This window comes from Eptesicus fuscus, chromosome 4 (assembly GCF_027574615.1).
Source record: "Eptesicus fuscus isolate TK198812 chromosome 4, DD_ASM_mEF_20220401, whole genome shotgun sequence".
Lineage (NCBI taxonomy): Eukaryota > Metazoa > Chordata > Mammalia > Chiroptera > Vespertilionidae > Eptesicus > Eptesicus fuscus.
This window is the reverse complement of record NC_072476.1, coordinates 79,620,790-79,638,224: the sequence shown is the minus strand read 5'-3', so window position 1 is coordinate 79,638,224 and position 17,435 is coordinate 79,620,790. Positions and strand designations below refer to the sequence as shown.

The window sequence follows — 17,435 nt, the reverse complement described above, 5'->3', positions numbered from 1 at the left end:
ACCTCATTAGAACAGAAGATGCTTCTACCACCCAGGATATTCCAAGGGATTTAGGAGCTATGTGTAAGGTACTCCTATCACCCCATAATTCAGGAAATTACTAGGATTTTAGAAGCTCTGTGTCAGGAACCAGGGGCATAGACCATTTTCTTTTTTCTTATGTCGCAGACCATTTTTATAATTTTAATTCAGCCCTCTTTGTGAATTAGGTGCTCAAGAAATGTTTATTATGTACTTGTATGTATTAACTAGTAATAAGTAAAGTACTTGTATGTATTAACTAGTTTCATTAGGCCCTTAAATATATTAGGTGTGCAGAGATATGAGAATAGTCTTGCTTTTTAAAATATTTGTGTTCAGAAGAAACATTTATTCAGTATTCACCTGCTGTACATTGAATTACGGTGGTCTCTGTGAAGATTCCAATAATGATGAAATGATGGTACAAAATCTGTAATACAGGGAATCATGGGATGGGGTAGGGGACAGAAATTGAGGAGCATATATGTATGACATAGGCACTGTTAAAAAAATTCAAGTTGACTTTTATGAACAAGGAAAGCTTGACAGAGTAGGCAGCATTTAAGGTAGGCCTTAAAAACTGAGTGGGATAAAGACAGGCAGAATTTGAAAAGAATTTGAAAAACTACCTAGACACCAGAAAACATAAGACCTGGTGAGAGAACTGGGAAAGGCCCAACTATCTCCATAGGCAAATACTGGGAAAAGAACTGTTGGGCTGGAGTGTGGGGATCTTGAGGCAGACCGTTACAGCTTTCTTCCGAGATCTATTTAAGGTTTGTGAGAACCCCATTAATAAGATGGATTACAATGGAGGAAGATCAGTTAGGAATCTGGGGCAGTTATACAGGGAGAGATTAAAGCACTTGAAAAGAACATGGAAAAGAGAAGATGGGGGAAAGTTGGTTGTGAAAGAAAAAATGGCAACTTGATTGAGTGCCCAAAGAAGATGGAATTGGAGAGGATTCCTGACACTTCTTATAAGGAGCATGCTAACTGCCTAAGCAAGACCATCTATAGCCAGAAGACTGCAAATTATAAACTCCCTTAGACCTAATTTTCAGGGCTCTCTTTGGGAGGAAACTACTGCAGATGAGCTCCCTGCCAGGGACATAGCCCTTCAAGCTTGGCTTCTCTGGAGCCAAACCTCCAGCTCTGTGTCTGGGAGTCATTGTGGTGGGAGCAAGTGGCTAAGTGTGTCAGGCAGAGAAGTGAGCTCTGCAAGTTGCTCAGTCAGAGGAGAGTGGCTGCTGCACCCAAGTAGTGTCCTCAAGGGATAATAGAGATAAGGACAAAGCCTTCCCAAGAACTGATCAGAGGAGTTGGCAGAAAAAGGAGCTTGTTCTTCTCTGTGTTTTAATTATCTCCCTTTTCATTCAGAAAAAGTAATACGTACTCATTAAGGACATTCTAGAAGACAGGTAAAAAGCGGGGGAGAAAAGTCTTCACAGCCTATATAGAGCTGTTAATATTTTGGTATAGTTTCTACAAGTTTTTCTCTGAAGCAGGATTTTTCAGCTGAAGGTAACAGTGTGCACCATGTAGTAAAGGTGAAAGAGACCTACTGTGATTGCTCATTACTACTTGTCAACAGCAAGTAGAAGTTAGATCATAAAAAGGGCTTATGTGTTGTTAGAGAGCTGTTGGAGAGTTTTATGCCTGGGGTGGGGTGGGGGCATGATCAGATTTACACTTTGGAATGGTTCATTTGGCTACTGTGTAGACGATGTATTAGAGGGCCCAAGGCTTGATGCCCAGGTCATAAGAGGCTAACCAAGGCATTGGGAAGAAGGGAAGGAATTTGAGAGTTTTATAAAGAAAAATTAGCAGGATGTAGTGCTTGAAAAGGTAGGGAGATGGAGAAGGATGCTATACTTTCCCGTTTCTGCTTTATTACATCCCCTCACTTTAAAACTATCTCAATTAGATGCCCCACAGGAACTTCAGATTCAACATGTCCAAAACAGAAATTACCAACATTCTTACCAAATTACTCCCCATCCTAAATTCCCGCTCTCAGGGCCTATGTTCTTGCCCACTTAGTTGCCCAAGCTAGAAATTTGGAAGTCATCCTAGACTGTTATTTCTTACGTAAGTACCTCTCCATCTAGTCAGTCACCAAACCTACCATATCTTTTACTTGAATCTTTAAGATCAATTTCTTTATATCTTCAATGTCTCTATAGTTGCCAAGTTCTGGTTTTCATTTTTGACCTGTGGGTTGTGAACTACAATCTATAGACCAAATCCATCCTGCCCCTGTTTTTGGAATCACCTATTTGTGAAAGTTTCAATAGAACTTAGCGAAGCTCATTTGTTTACATTTTGTCTATTGTTTTTATACCAAAGTGGTAGAGTTGAGTAGTTGTGATCCTGACCATGTGCCTACAAAGCCTAAATATTTACCATATTGTCCTTTATAGAAATCTTGCTTATAATGTTGTAATATAATTGGTTTCCCCTCTTTCTGTTCTCAGTCTGGCCTTTACTATGTTGATGGAGTGATTTTCCTAAAACACTGCCTATTCATGTTCATCCCCCTTACTCATATTTCTTTGATAGTTCCCAACAGCCAACAGAATTTAATCTACAACTACTTAGCATTTATTACAGGTGATGTATTCTAGTGTAGTTTTTCAAATCCCAATTCTTCTTCAGTCTACAAATGGCTCACTTAAAGGGATTATTTACATGAGTGCAACCTCCATTTAATGTTTAAACATATTATGAAGTTTAGTCTTTCAAGGTGTGGTATAGAGATTCTCTGATAAATCTGTAATTTTATGAGTGATTTCTTGGAAAACCCTGGCCATTTGTTGTCAGTTGTATATGTTAATAAAAGGAAGAGAGTAAATATTATTGCCAGATATTAGCTTTACTTGTTCAGCAAGAACTCTGAGGCTTGCTAAGATTTTAACACTTCTGCTATTTTCCTTTATTTTGTGATTCTGAAAAGACCATTACTGTACATTATCATGAACTCAAAGAGTCTTATATGGACTTAAATATTCACTACAATGGAAAAGTTAAAGATAGTTTTCTATGCAAGAGAGAATAGAATCAAAACATATATGAGAGAGTATTCATTTTAGCATCTCAATTCCAATTAAATAATATATATCTATAGTGTTAAGGCATTTCATTTGCAAGTTTAATCTCAAACAAACTTCATTAATGACAATTCCCAGGAGAGATTGACAGTATCCAGAAATCACCCTCCTTCCCTATAAAACTTACTGCTATGTAAATGTTTGGTTGTATTGCATATGATAGAAAGGATAACTCTAACAGAAAAAGAACCTTATTTTCTAGTTTGAAAGTGAAAGGAATTGATAGATCAATTTGGTGAAGATCAACAGGTACTTTATCTCTTTCTGAAAAGTAACATTTTATAGTATTGATAAATCTAAATGGAAATGTAGTTGTAGCCATTCAAGTAGCTACATAGATTTTTCTTTTTTTAAATATAATGTACTGGGAAATGGTTATGGAAGGAGAATTGACTTGGAGTGGTAGACACACAATAGTATATATAGATGATGTATTATAGAATTTACACCTGAAACATATAATTTTATTAACCAATGCCACACCAACGAATTCAATAAAAAATAAAATGAAAATCATGCAAAACTAAAAGAAACAAACTAAAAGGATAATGGTAATTCTACTACATTGCAGTTTACCTAATATCAAAAATGAACTTCTGTTTAAATACTATAGCTGTATTTGAGGAATAATATTTACCTTTTCTAAACGCTGGGGAAATGTTAAATAAGTGTTCCTCTTTTTGTTTAAAAAAAATTTATTGAATGTTAATGATAAAAAAATCCCTTAAAGGCACCTTAATTATTGCTGATCTGTTAAATTGAGGTAAAAATAATTGCATAACTGAATCTAATAAAAATAAAAAATGTACTGGAATTTTTTTGAGAAATACCAAACTTAGTTGTATGATTTCATTTGAATGCTAAACAAAAGATACAGAGATAAAAAAAATCTTTGCTCATTTCAATTCTGGATTTATTGAACACTTACTAAGTGTAAGGCAGTTAGATGCTCATTTAGTTTATATTTTATCGAAAACTTGCGCACATTTAATTTACCTTACTCATTTTTTTCCCTTTTCAGGTGAATGCCAACTCTTTTAGAAGCTAATAAATATTTCAATTCAGTACTTGAAACCAGACTTTTCAAAAAAGTTTACAATTATTTCAATGTAGAACATAGCCTATCAATATAATTTAGAGAGCATAGCCTAATGGTATAATTTTTAAAACTTGATATTTGCTACCTAAATTACTTTCCTTATTTTCTGAAATAATATTTCACCAGTACTTACGCACAAGAGATACCCCTAGATATGAAAACATAAATAGAGTGCTTCAGTAATTTTGTTTCTGCTGCTAACTAATGCCTAGTACTAGTTCATGTTTATATGTGCTCAAGTGAATGCAGTGATCACAGTGACTAAAAACATTTTAATTGCTTTAGATTGTGTAAGTGCTGAACAGCTAAAATTTCCAACACTAATGAAAATGAAATGAAGAGCTAATAAGATACATGCTAATTGCATTTATTAGATGTCTGAGAGCTACTTGGGGGAAAGGGCAAAAGAGCCAAATGGAATTTCAGCATCTGGCTGCAGTGATTCAAGAAGTAAAACCCTTTTGGTTATTAAGTTGAAGTCTTGCATTTTCAAATAGAAAGAAAACTTAAAATTATAAATGATTTTTAAATGAATTATCATTCCTTTGAAAACTTCCAATAAGAACATTTTAAACTGTATTTTAAGAGAAAATGACTTAAAATTATATGGGTCCTATTGCCCATCCTTCAGGGCAATGAATTAGAGTTGCTGGCAAAGAAACCAGAGACTATGGTATCATGACATTGTCCCCTAACGCCTTTATACTGAAAGGCATTCATATGAAAGAAGAGCTAGGTTATGTCTGTCCTCTCTGAGCTCCTAAGGGCAGAACTTGGATCAATGAATGAAAATTACCAAGATGCATCTTTGGGTTCCACAATAAGGAAAAACTATCTGACAGTTAGGCCAGGCCCAAAATGGAAGGAGTACAAATCTACTTCACTAAGAAGTACAAATGTTCAATGAATTAGTGGCCCTTGGCCTGAGGTGCTAAGAGAGTGGGCTTTTTATTTCTGGCTAGAGGCCCGGTGCATGAAATTAGTGCACTCGAGGGAGGAGGTCCCTCAGCCCAGCCTGCATCCTCTCACAGTCCAGGAGCCCTCGGGGGATGTCAGACAGACGGCTTAGGCCCAAGCTGGCAGTCAGACATCCTTAGCGCTGCCGCGGAGGCGGGAAAGGCTCCCATCACCACTGCTTCACTCGCCAGCTGTGAGCCTGGCTTCTGGCTGAGCAGCGCTCCCCCTGTGGGAGCCCACTGACCACCAGGGGGCAGCTCCTGTGTTAAGCGTCTGCCCCCTGGTGGTCAGTGTGTCATAGCAACCGGTCGTTCTACTGTTCAGTCAATTTGCATATTAGCCTTTTATTATATAGGATTATAAGAAATTAACTTTAAGCCTCCTTTTCTTTTTTTAAATTTAAATATATTTTTATTGAATTCAGGGAGGAAGGGAGAGGGAGAGAGGGATAGAAACACCAGTGATGAGAGAGAATAATTAATCAGCTGCCTCCTGCACCTCCCCCTACTGGGGATCAAGCCCACAACCTGGGCATGTGCCCGACTGGGAATCAAATCATGACCTCCTGGTTCATAGGTCGGTGCTCAACCAGTGAGCCACACCAGCTGGGCAGGCTCCTTTCGACTTGAATGATGAACCCGTGCTTTTCTCTAAGGGAGCTGTGTAAAACTTCTGGACCTTTTTTCAGCATATCATCAACAACTTAGTTTATTTAATATGTATTGAGTACTCTCATATGCAAAATTGTAACATAATTTCTGCTTCCTTCCCCTGCACCCAGATTTCACTTCATAAATTTTTTAAAATTTTAATAGTGGTAAAGTACAAATAACACAAAATGTATTATCCTAACCATTTTAATTATATGTCAGTAGTATTAGGTATACTCATGTTGTACAACCAGTCTCCAGGACTTTTTAATTTTGCAAATCTGAAACTTTACACCCTTTAAACAGCTCCCCATTTTTCCTTCTTTTCAAATTCTAAGCAACCACTATTCTTTGTGTTTCTTACAAATCGGATTACTCTAGATACTTTATATAAGGAGAATCATACAGTATTTTGTTTATTTCATTTAGTATCATGCCTTAGGGTTCATCCATGTTATAGTGTGTGTCAAAGTTTCCTTCTTTTTTTAAGACAAAATGATATTTTATTATATTTATGTAGCATATTTTGTTTATCCATTCATTCATCAATGGACACTTGGGTTACTTCCACCTTTAGCTATTGTGAATAATGCTGTTATGAACAGGAGGGTGCAAATATCTCTTTGAGATCCTGTTCAGTTCTTTGGGACAGTTACCCACAAATGGCATTACTAGGCCATAAGGTAATTCTACTTTTAATTTTTTGAGGAACTGCATACCATTTTCCATAGAGCTGCACCATTTTACATTCCCACCAATAGTGCACAGGGTGCTGATTTCTCTGCATCCTTGCTAACACTTGCTCTTTTCTGTTTGTTTGCTTGTTTTGCTAGTAGCCATCAGAGTGGGTGTGAGGAGTACTGACATAATTTTGACTCTAGTGCCTTGTACAAACCCTACGCATAGCAGCTGATTTATAGACCTTGTGGTGGAGATGCCCTACAACTTTACGTTATATTTCATACAGTGTTTGCCTTATAAAGTTGATCTTGGATAAAGATTCTTAACGGAGTCAATGTTCTGTGCTTTAGGATAAAATAAAGACACAATTTAGAAATAGCTCTTCTTATGGCTGTTGCTCTATTAATATTCCAATTTTCAGCACCAATGTTGACTTCTATGTGCTATTCTCATAAATACCCATCACTGTCCTAGCTTAGGGTCATAAACTATCCATGGCTTTCGTAGTGTGCTTCTCTCTTTAATTCTAGCAATTTGTATAACACTTGTGAAAGAGAAACTTGCTGATTCCTCTATAAGAAAACTATGTAGTGTACCTAGGAATTAAACTATGTAGTGTACCTTGGGGGGTTGTTTTGTTTTGTTTTTAAGAATCTTGTCAAAATAGAATCTAGTTTACTACATTTAGAGTTGTAATGTTTAGTCTTTCTCTTCTCCTTTTCTCCCCTGCGGTGCCTACAGGCTGATATGAGATCACTGGTGCTCTGAGCCAAGTTTATAGTTAGTGTGGACATGTTTAAATTTTTGGTATCTTGACTAAATGCTTGGTAACTTTAATATTAATGGTCTAACAATTAGTAATTCTTGGCCTTTGGAAAAGAGATTTATTGTTGTCATATTTGGAAAAAATGAACTAGGAATAAATAAGAAAGTAAGAGCAGAAAGTTTTCACTCCTAAGTAATTATGTTTTAAGTAGTTTTTTATTAGCTATGAGAGAAATCAACATTCTCAGAGACTTTGTGCTTACAACTTGATAATATAGATCTGCCTCTGAACATGTTGGTGTAACTGCAGGTGCTTTGTAGCTGTTTCACTTTGTCTAGTGTTGATATAGAGCAGAGTTTCCTTCTGTGTTTAAAATGAGGTTTCAATTAATTTAATGCTTCTTTGAGAGCAATATAATAAATGTGTAAGGTATAATTATACTCTGTTTATGAGCAAAAACCAAATGCTATGAGACTCAAACAAGTAAAACACCTTTTAATCTTACAGAGATAAGTGTTTATTAAATAACTAGAGGCTCAGTGCATAAATTCGTGCACAGGTGGGGTCCCTTGGGCTGGCATGCGGGGATCGGGCTCCAGCTCACAACCCCCGCCTTACAGCCCTACCTATCACCTTGCCGTGGCCTGGTGCCGCCCCCTCACCTGCTCCACCATCCTGCCTGCAGGGCAATTGACCGGGGCCGGACTCTTTGCTCATCTCCCTCAGCACCTGGGAGCCAGGCGGCAACCTTGCCCCCTGCCGCCACCGCTGGTTGCCATCTGCAGGGTGATCAGCGGAGTGATCAGGCCCCCACTTGCACCTGCCTTGGCCTGGCACTGCCCACTCACCTGCTCCACCATCCCGCCGTGGTCCTGCTCTCATCGGGGCCGGCAGCGCCTCCATTGCCGCCTGCTGCCAGTGCTGCATCGCCAATGCCCGCAATGTTCCACGCCGCCCCCTGGTGGTCAGCGCACATCATAGCGAGCAGTTGAACTCCCGGTAGAACAATTTGCATATTAGGCTTTTATTATCTAGGACTAGAGGCCTGATGCACGAAATTCATGCAAGAGTAGTCCCTCCTTCCTCCGGCTGCCGGCACCAGCTTCCCTCTGGCACCTGGGACCCGGGCTTCCCTCCAGCTGCCAGCAGGCATCCGGTACCCAGGCTTCCCTTGCAGCCCTGGCTTCGTCCAGAAGAACGTCCGGAAGGATGTCTGGTCTAATTAGCATATTATGCATTTATTATAATAGATGACCAAGGCAAACCTGCACAGTGAGCAGTTAGGCATAATCTGTTAACACTACACCTACTTAAATTATGCCCCATCATGACCATTTCACAAATAATATTTGGTTGAATACAAAAAGAAAGCTTCTTCAGGTTTGCCTTTTTACTTAATAGGACAAGACAGATGAGGGTATGGAAACATGAATAGCTATCAGATTGAACACATGGAAGTAACCTTTTTTATTCAGACATTTTTCCTGACACTTTAGACACTTGCTTTTATAAAATATAACTCTTTCTTGATTTAATGCAGTCTTGCTTTAGGCCTCCGAGGGATAAGCAAAGAAAGAAAATAGCTGTTTGTAAAAAAATTTATAATAGGGGCCGGTCGAACTTAAACTCAGCTATCAAAAGGAAGACTGGCTTAGGAGGAATTATTAACGTCACTATCCTCTTTACTCCAAAAGCTTATAGATCATTCTTTTGGATGCAAATTTTGTGGTTTTTTTTTTTTTTTAAGATGACTGCAATCTTCAACATTAATGATTCTTTTTAGCAGATACCTCACATTCTTGTAAAAAAGAAAAAAAAGGGTCCTTTGATGGACCAATCCCATATCTAGCACTCACCACGTAAATACTTATGGACACAATTGATTTGTTCTAATTGTCTCAGTTTTGAAAATATTAAAATATTTATGCTTTAATCAAAGCTTTTATAGAATGAATATATATATATATATATATATATATATATATATATATATATATTAGCAATAATTGCGCCTCGGATAAATGTCAGTGGCTACGATACTGCCACTGCACAAAGCTTAGAATATATTTTCAAAAGTGAATGCAAATACTTTTTCTAATTAGCAGAAACCTTATAAAGCATTTACTGTAGAACTGATACAGTTCATTTTTTAAATTTTTTCTCAAAACTATGTTCTGTATATTTTGAGAGCTGTTATGCCACTTCCATGCTTATCTTAAAGAAATTTGGGATATATATGAGAGATTCCTAGATTTTAATCTAAACTTTTAATTGTTAAGCTTTTCAAAACGTTTTTGTTTTTTATTGGTAACACTTGGGATAAGAAATTTTTGAAGTTCTCTTATTGCTCTAGTTGCAAAAAGTAATCCCAGGAAAAATTTGGGGACTTGGATCATTCTAGAATATCATGTCCATTAGAAGAAAAGAAGATCATGTTAAGTAGGTCGTAATTTTAAGGAATAGAAATTGAGTTCAAAATAAGCATTAGAAGGAATATTTAGAGGCAATAGAATTGAATTATTCTTAGTTGTCTTTTCACAGCCTTTCTGTATAATAAATTCCACTTCTTATAATTCTGAAAATCAAATCTACATTAAGTTTTATTATTTCTGTAAGTGATCTTCATAGAATAACACTGTGAGGAGCCAGATGTTGCTAGCCCAGTTTGAAAATATAAGTATGTTGATAAAAATCTATAGGTGTGTAGAAGCCCATAAAGAACAGTGATATTTTAGTAGCAGAGAGGAAAGTGTCAGTTGACAATGCATTTTCCAGTCTGTTCTCCCTGAGAAGGTACCAGATTAAAGATGTTGTAAGCTCCTGCTTGATTTAAGGTTTGAGTAAGTTAACAGCTGGGCGATGTATTGTTTTAAATAATAAAGTCTAGGCAGCACCATTTATTACCGGTTTAAATTTCAGTATTCAGTTCATTTATCACTGCCTAATAAAGACTGTACTTCCTTTCCACCACATTTACTCACTGACTGGTGTTCCACCACGATCCAAAAAATAGACAAAGACTGATGCTTATGTGTGGGCAGAATATGCTCAGTCAGGATTGTAACTGATGGCTACCAGGTTTCAGAAATCCAGTAATGCAGGCCTATAAAAGTAGAACCTCTGACAAGGACCTACTGTTAGAAAGTTAAGAATCATATCCACAAAGGACCTGTTAGCACCTTTTGGCACCCTGGAGGGTGTATTAAGTACCTGTTCCATGTTAATACCCAATTTGTTGACTTTGAGAAAGGAGTCAAGATAATACTCAATTTAGTTGCATAGATAGATGGCATTACTGAAATACTACAAGTCAAGGAATCATTCAAAATGGTCTTAAAAGTCAGGGGTCGGGGGAAGACTTAAAAATGGAAAGTCATTTAGTCAGGTCAAATGAATCAGAAGAGGAAGAAACTCTGCATCAGAAGTCAGTGACAGATCTAGGTCTTCATTGAAAACTCATTTGGGCCTCATCGTGTGTTCTTCTGGACTTGATAAATGATTATTAGAACTTTGATTGCACTTTACATCATTTCAGTGTCAATTGTACCTTAAAGGGATAATAAGGACTTTTACAAAAGTAAAATTTTCAGCTTATTAAAAGACATCATTTATAAAAGTAAATAGGTGGCGACAGATTGGTAGAAAATAGCTAATAGCTGAATTTTGAAAATGAAATGTATATTAGTAAACACTTTATAATTATTTCAAGTGTGTGTATCCATTTTTTGGGACATCCGATGTGTCCATATTATAGAATAGTAGTCAGCAATAAAAAGAAACAACTACTGATACTGTAGTACTTTCTGTGGGTCTTGAAAAACACTTTGTGCTGAGGGAAAGAAGCCTGACACCAAAGAGAACATACTGTCTGATTCCATTCAGTATGAATTGTTAAAGCGTGCAGGCCTAATCTACAGTGACAGAAAACAGAACAGTGTGTGGGCAGGGTATGGGGAGGTGGCAGGCAGGGCAGAGATGACGTGCAAAGGAGGACAAGGAACTTTCTGAGATGATGGAAACATTCTAGGAGTTTGGGGTACACAGGCGTATACATCTGTCAAAACTCATTTACACATAAGATATACTTACGTTGCATCTAAATTGCAGTGTATCTTAAAGAAAATAAAGAAAAATTTAAAATATAGGAAGACCTGATTAGAATTCAGAGGAGAATGGCAAACATTACTAGGAAGTAGGCCTATTGGGAATGGTAAAATTACTAGAGTGTTTTGAGCATATTGTTAAAAAGAAAATTGACCATTTATATAAAAGTTTTTCTAAGGAAAGTACTGTGTATACAAACATTAAGAAGGCAACATTCTGGAAGTAGAATCAGATGATTTCTTATCTTTTTCTAGTAAGATTCCATTATTATTATGAGCATTTATTATGTCCCAGGGACTGTACTGAGTCCTTTATGTTGATTTTCTTATTCTTAGTGAGACCTTTTCCATAGAGTGTGAAAATTTAAAATGTGATTGTTCATTTATTTTGACTTTTGAACTGTAATACCAGCATTTTGTTGTTAAAGTAAAAATGTACAAATAATCCTATATAATAAAAGGCTAATATGCAAATAGACCAAATGGCTGAACAACCGAACAACCGGTCACTATGACATGCATTGACCACCAGGGGGCGTGTGTGGAACATGGCAGGCGTCAGCTGCAGTGGGATGGTGGAGCAGGTGAGCGGGGACGCCAGACCAAGGCGGGGTGCCGGTCGCTGTCATTGGGATAAGCCTCTGGTGGTAACTGAAAATTCTTTGCTCCCACGCACCGCATTCCCGCCCGGTGCTTGCACCTGCTGCTGGCGCCAGCCCTGCTCACACCCACTGCTGGCGCCAGAGCCGCCACTCACACCCACTGCTGGCGATCTCTCGGCGCTCTCAGTGGGTGGGAGCGGCGGCTGCTGGCCCCGATTGCCCCTCAGGGCTTCTCCACCTCCCCCTGCTCCTGAGGGGAGATCAGGGCCAGCAGCCACTGCTCATACTCGCTGCCAGCAACAGCCCCGCTCCCACCCACTTTTGGCGCTGGAGCCACCGCTTGTACCCACTGCCAGCGTCGGCCCCGGTCACACCTGCAGCCAGCACCAGAGCCACCGCTCGCACCCGCTGCCAGTGCCTGACGCCGGTCCCAATCGCTCAGTGCTGTCAGCGGGTGCAAGTGGCAGCTGCCGGCCCTGATCGCCCCTGAGGGCTTCTCCACCTCCCCCTAATCCTGAGGGGCAATCGGGGCAGCAGCTGCCACTCTCACCCACTGATGGTGCTGGCCCCGCTCGCACTGCTGCTGACACCAGCCCCAATCTCTCCGCACCTTCAGCGGTGCGAGTGGGCTGGCGCCATCAGCATGAGGGAGCAGCAGGAGCGGGGCTGCCAGCAGATGGGATGGGGGCCGCGGCGGGAGGGTCCGGGCAGGGGTGCAGAGGATGGGCCGAGACCTGCCCCTGTGCCTACCACAGCCTCACGACCCAGTTTTTTTCAAGGTGCACAAATTCGTGCACTGAGCCCTAGTCTATAATAATAAAAGCATAATATGCTAATTAGACTGGACGTTCTTCTGGATGACCTTCCGGACGAAGCTGGGGCTGTGAGGGAAACCTGGATCCCGGGTGCCTGGAAGAATTAGAATATTTAACATGATGACACTAGATTTTAAAATATATTTAAATCTTCAATGTGAATAAAATGCAGAAGTCTTAACATATGTAGTAAATAAAACATCAAAAATCTACATCTGTCTAACAATAGCTTTTGTCTGCCTAGGCTGCTGAGCCAAGTCCTTTATAACCCATGAACTTCCCTACATGTGATTTCAAAGCATACCACCCTCTATGACAGATGTCATCAGGCTAGATTTTCACATTTTTATTTAGGTGTTTTGACTATGTTTTATGATGGATAGCTGTTCAACACAGCTCATTGGGGTGTTTTGGTTTTTAATGTTGTTAATATAACAGCATTAATCTTTTCTGGCTTGAAATTTCCCATAAAAATTTTGAGTGGTTATTTAAAATATATAACAGTATGTTTTATTTTATTTAAAATGTTTTTTAATTTCTTTTTTATTACATTCCACATACAATATTATATTAGTTTCATTTATATACCTTACAAAGTGATAATCCCAAGAAGTCTAGTACCCTTCTGACACCATACATAGTTATTACAATGTTATTGACTATATTTCCTGTGCTCTACTTTATATCCCTGTGACTTTTTTAATAGCTGGCAATTTGTACTTCTTAATTCCTTTCACCTTTTTCACCCACCCCCCTAAAATCCCTTCCATCTATCAACCACCAATTTGTTCTCAATATCTATGAATTTGTTTTTGTTTTGTTTGTTTACTTCTTTTTTAGATTCCACATATATGTGAAATCATATGATATTTGTTTTATTCTGTCTGACTTAGTTTTCTTAGCATAATACTCTCTAGGTTCATCCTATAGTGTTGTCGTGAATGATAAGATTTCATTGTTTTTATGACTGAGTAATATATCCACTATACATATATATATATCAGATATATGATATATATCAGCTGTATATCAGCCATATATATATCGTATGATATATATGATATATATCAGCTGTATATCAGCCATATATATATATGGCTGATATACAGCTGATATATATCATATATATATATATCTTTATCCATTAATCCATCAGTGAATACTTAGGTTGCTTTCATATCTTGGCTATTGTAAATAATGCTTCAATGAACATAGGGATGCATCTATCTTTTCAAATTAGAGTTTTGTATGCATTCTACAGATTTCATGGAATTTCTATCAAATTTTTACAGAATTAGAATCAATAATCATGAAAGTTAAATGAAACTACAAGAGACCCAGGACAGCCAAAGCAATATTGAGAAAGAATAACAAAGTTGGGGTATCACGCTACCTGATATCAAACTATACAAAAGGCTACAGTAATCAAAACAAGATGATACTGGCACAAAAATGGACCCATAGATCAATAGAAAACAGTAGAGAGCCCATACATAAACCCACAGCTATGTGCCCAACTAATCTTTGACAAAAGAGGCAAGAATGTACAGTGGGATAAAGACAGTCTTTAATAAATGGTGTTGGAAAACTGAACAGATAGATACATGCAAAAAAGAAATGAAACTAGACCACTATCTTGTACCTATAAACTCAAAATGGATTAAAGACTTAATTGTAAGACCTGAAACCATATAACTCCTAGAAGCAAACTAGGCAGTAAACTATTTGACATCACTCTTAGCAATATTTTTTGGGTATGTCTTCCCAGGCAAAGGAAACAAAAGAAATTTTAAGCAAATAGGAATTTATCAAACTTAAAGTTTTTGCATGGCAATTTGTGTTTTTTCAAGCTCTCTGGTGATTGTGATACGTGCTCAAGTTTTAGAACTACTGTTTAAACTATATTCCATTGAAAACACTTTTCACTGTTTTCTAAGGGGTCTTTAAGTTCATATGTCCAGTTAGACTCTTTTATTTTGGTGCTGAGGGTGTAGTATGTGTAAAATACATCAATTTTCTTCTCCCGGGTTTATACTTTGCAGTTCTAGTTATTGTACACTATCCACCAGGTAAGCTAAAGTGTTACCTCATGTGCTTTGCTGTTTCTTGTGCCATTATATTTGCATATGCCATTTCCTCTGTCCAATCCCCACTTATAAAAATAAAAACCTTTTAGAGTTTGATGTGAGGACAAAATGAGATAACATATAGAGATGTGCTTAAAAGCACAGTACTTGGAACATTTTCTTGAATAGAGAAAAAGATAAAAAGTAACCTTGTGAAATTCCAGTCATATTACTTTATTGATCATAATTTTTTAATGAATTTACTCCATTAAAGAAAATTTTAGTTTATTGACAGAATGAAGGGCAAATATTGAATCTTGCCACATATCAACAAAAAAGCAGTAGACGTTCATGAAGGCCAAATGAGCACCTTATTCTATGAAATGGTAGCTCTTGTTCATGAAGCATGAATCAAGCCTAAATTAAGAACTCACATAAATATAAATAAAGCATCTTTTCCAATTGGACTGAACTAGTTTGGGTTTCACATTAGCTAAATTAAAAATATGTTTTTATTAGGTGCAAGTAGTTTCCAAAGTGCTTTTCCTGGCTCACATCTTGTCCTTATTTTCTTGAAGGGTTGGTTAGCACAGTTCAAGCAAAATTCTTGGTCCTGTTGGTCTGCCAGGTGGTAACAGAATAGGAAGCCCACAGAAAGGTTAAGTCTGCATAGACTTACGGAAAAGAAAAACTGGCCTTCCCTACAGCAATAGCCTGGGCATTAGTCAGCTCTGCATCCAGTCACCAATGTCTCTGAGGATGCAACTTGTTTTTAGCTAAAAGCCAGCCAGAGTTCTAGCAGTAGAGAATCTGCAGATTAATTTAGAGCATATCTTTAAACCACAATGTACTGGTAAGTAAAATTTTTTACAAAAGTTAGGATGCACACTTCATGGCCCCTGCTGTGGCTTAGAGCCTATTGTGTCCATAATACTTTTTTACTGTATTCTGTATGTTGTGGAGCTTTACTGTTTACTGTTGGAAAAAAAATGGTAAAATCTTTCTTTTATTATTTTCTCTTCTTACTGCCTTGTATACTTGCTGAAGTCTTCCCCTTATCTCCTGCCCCCCATGGCTCTTAGAATAGGAAAGAGCTTTAAAAAGTGTAAAGGTTTTATTCACTCTCCAAAATACCTTCTTAGTGGCATAGTGGCCATACAACAGAAGCATATATCAGCATAGTTCCCAAAATGTGTTGTTTTGAGATGTGAGATCAAATTTGAACATGTTTTTTGAGCGACTTGGGCTTGTAATTTTATCAAAGTCATACCGTGAATTTATGTATCCATAGTGATGGATAATACAATTACAATGGAAATTTTTAGAAACTTGCTTAAAGTTTCAATACTGTCATTATAGTAACAGACTTATTAATTAGTAACAAATTCGAATATACCCTGATAAAATTAATTTGTCTTATAAATAGAAAAATATGAGCATTGTATAAGCACTCATTCAATTATGCCACACCCTTCTCAACTTAATCACTCTGTTAAAGAAAAATAGTCTAAAGTATTTGAGGTTATACAGTGAGAACATTGTGGAAATAAAAAAATTTTAACAACTAGATTCTTAAATTGGTAAAAATGATGCAAATAAGTGTCCTGGACATTAGATTATGTTCAGTTGATTGGATTTAACTTCTTAGTTGTAGTTCTTTTTTTTAATTTTAGAGAAGGGCTCAGAAGGAACAATGAATCATAATACCTACTGCAGATATTCAGGGAAAATAATTTGAAATATTCCACCTAGAAAAGAAACTGTTCTCTTTTTAAACAGAAGTAGATTTATCTTTATAATGGAAATTATGAGTTTATAAAATTGTCACATGGTATTGCACTCTACAGAACTAACTAGTTTTTATTTTGATAGACCTTTCAGATTTTTCTCTATTTTTTTGTATGTTGGCATACATACACACTCATAAACATGATTTTATTTAAGTCAAATAATACTTTGTGTCTATATGTAATCTATATTATGTAATCTGATTATTTTAAAAAGACACTTCCCATTATAAACAATGTTGAAATGAACAGCCAGAACATTCTTCACTTGCATTTGTCCAGGTACTTGCACACCTCCAAGTCCTTAGGATGCATGCCTGGAATTGCTGAGTTGAAGGATACACTTTTTAGCATTGAGGCATTTTGTCAGTGCTTAAGAGAAATGAATTATTTTTTTTTTAGTGTTAAATGTACTCTTTTACCTACCAAAATGATGAAAAGTTGCCACACTAAGCAGTCTAAAAGAAAAATTGCTACCAGCAGTTTAGTTTGATTTGATATATTTACTGAGTGCTGAGTACTGCTTATGTGTCAGAGTCCATGCTAGTTATGAGGGTTGCAAAAGTAAAATGACTCAGTTTTATTGGACTAATGGAAATTACAAAGAAGTAACAGGCAGTTAAAATATGATAGGGTAAGTATGACAGTAAGGATAAATATAGAGAGTTTGTATACCAGTATCGGAAATTCAGAAGTCTTTTAGAGAAAGTGGCCTGGAAGCCAAGATCTGAAGAATAAGTGTGATTTATGAGGAGAAGAGAGGCGTGTTTTAGGCCAT

At 37.2% G+C, this 17,435-nt stretch overlaps 1 protein-coding gene and 1 pseudogene across 1 annotated transcript in view; one reads left to right on the top strand and one right to left on the bottom strand.

Annotated features, from left to right (window-relative positions):
* CWC27 (CWC27 spliceosome associated cyclophilin) overlaps nt 1-17,435 on the top strand; it is a 169,311-nt gene that overhangs the window by 61,699 nt on the left and 90,177 nt on the right. The window lies entirely within an intron of this gene.
* Nucleotides 9,212-9,341, bottom strand: LOC114230224 (U4 spliceosomal RNA; annotated as a pseudogene).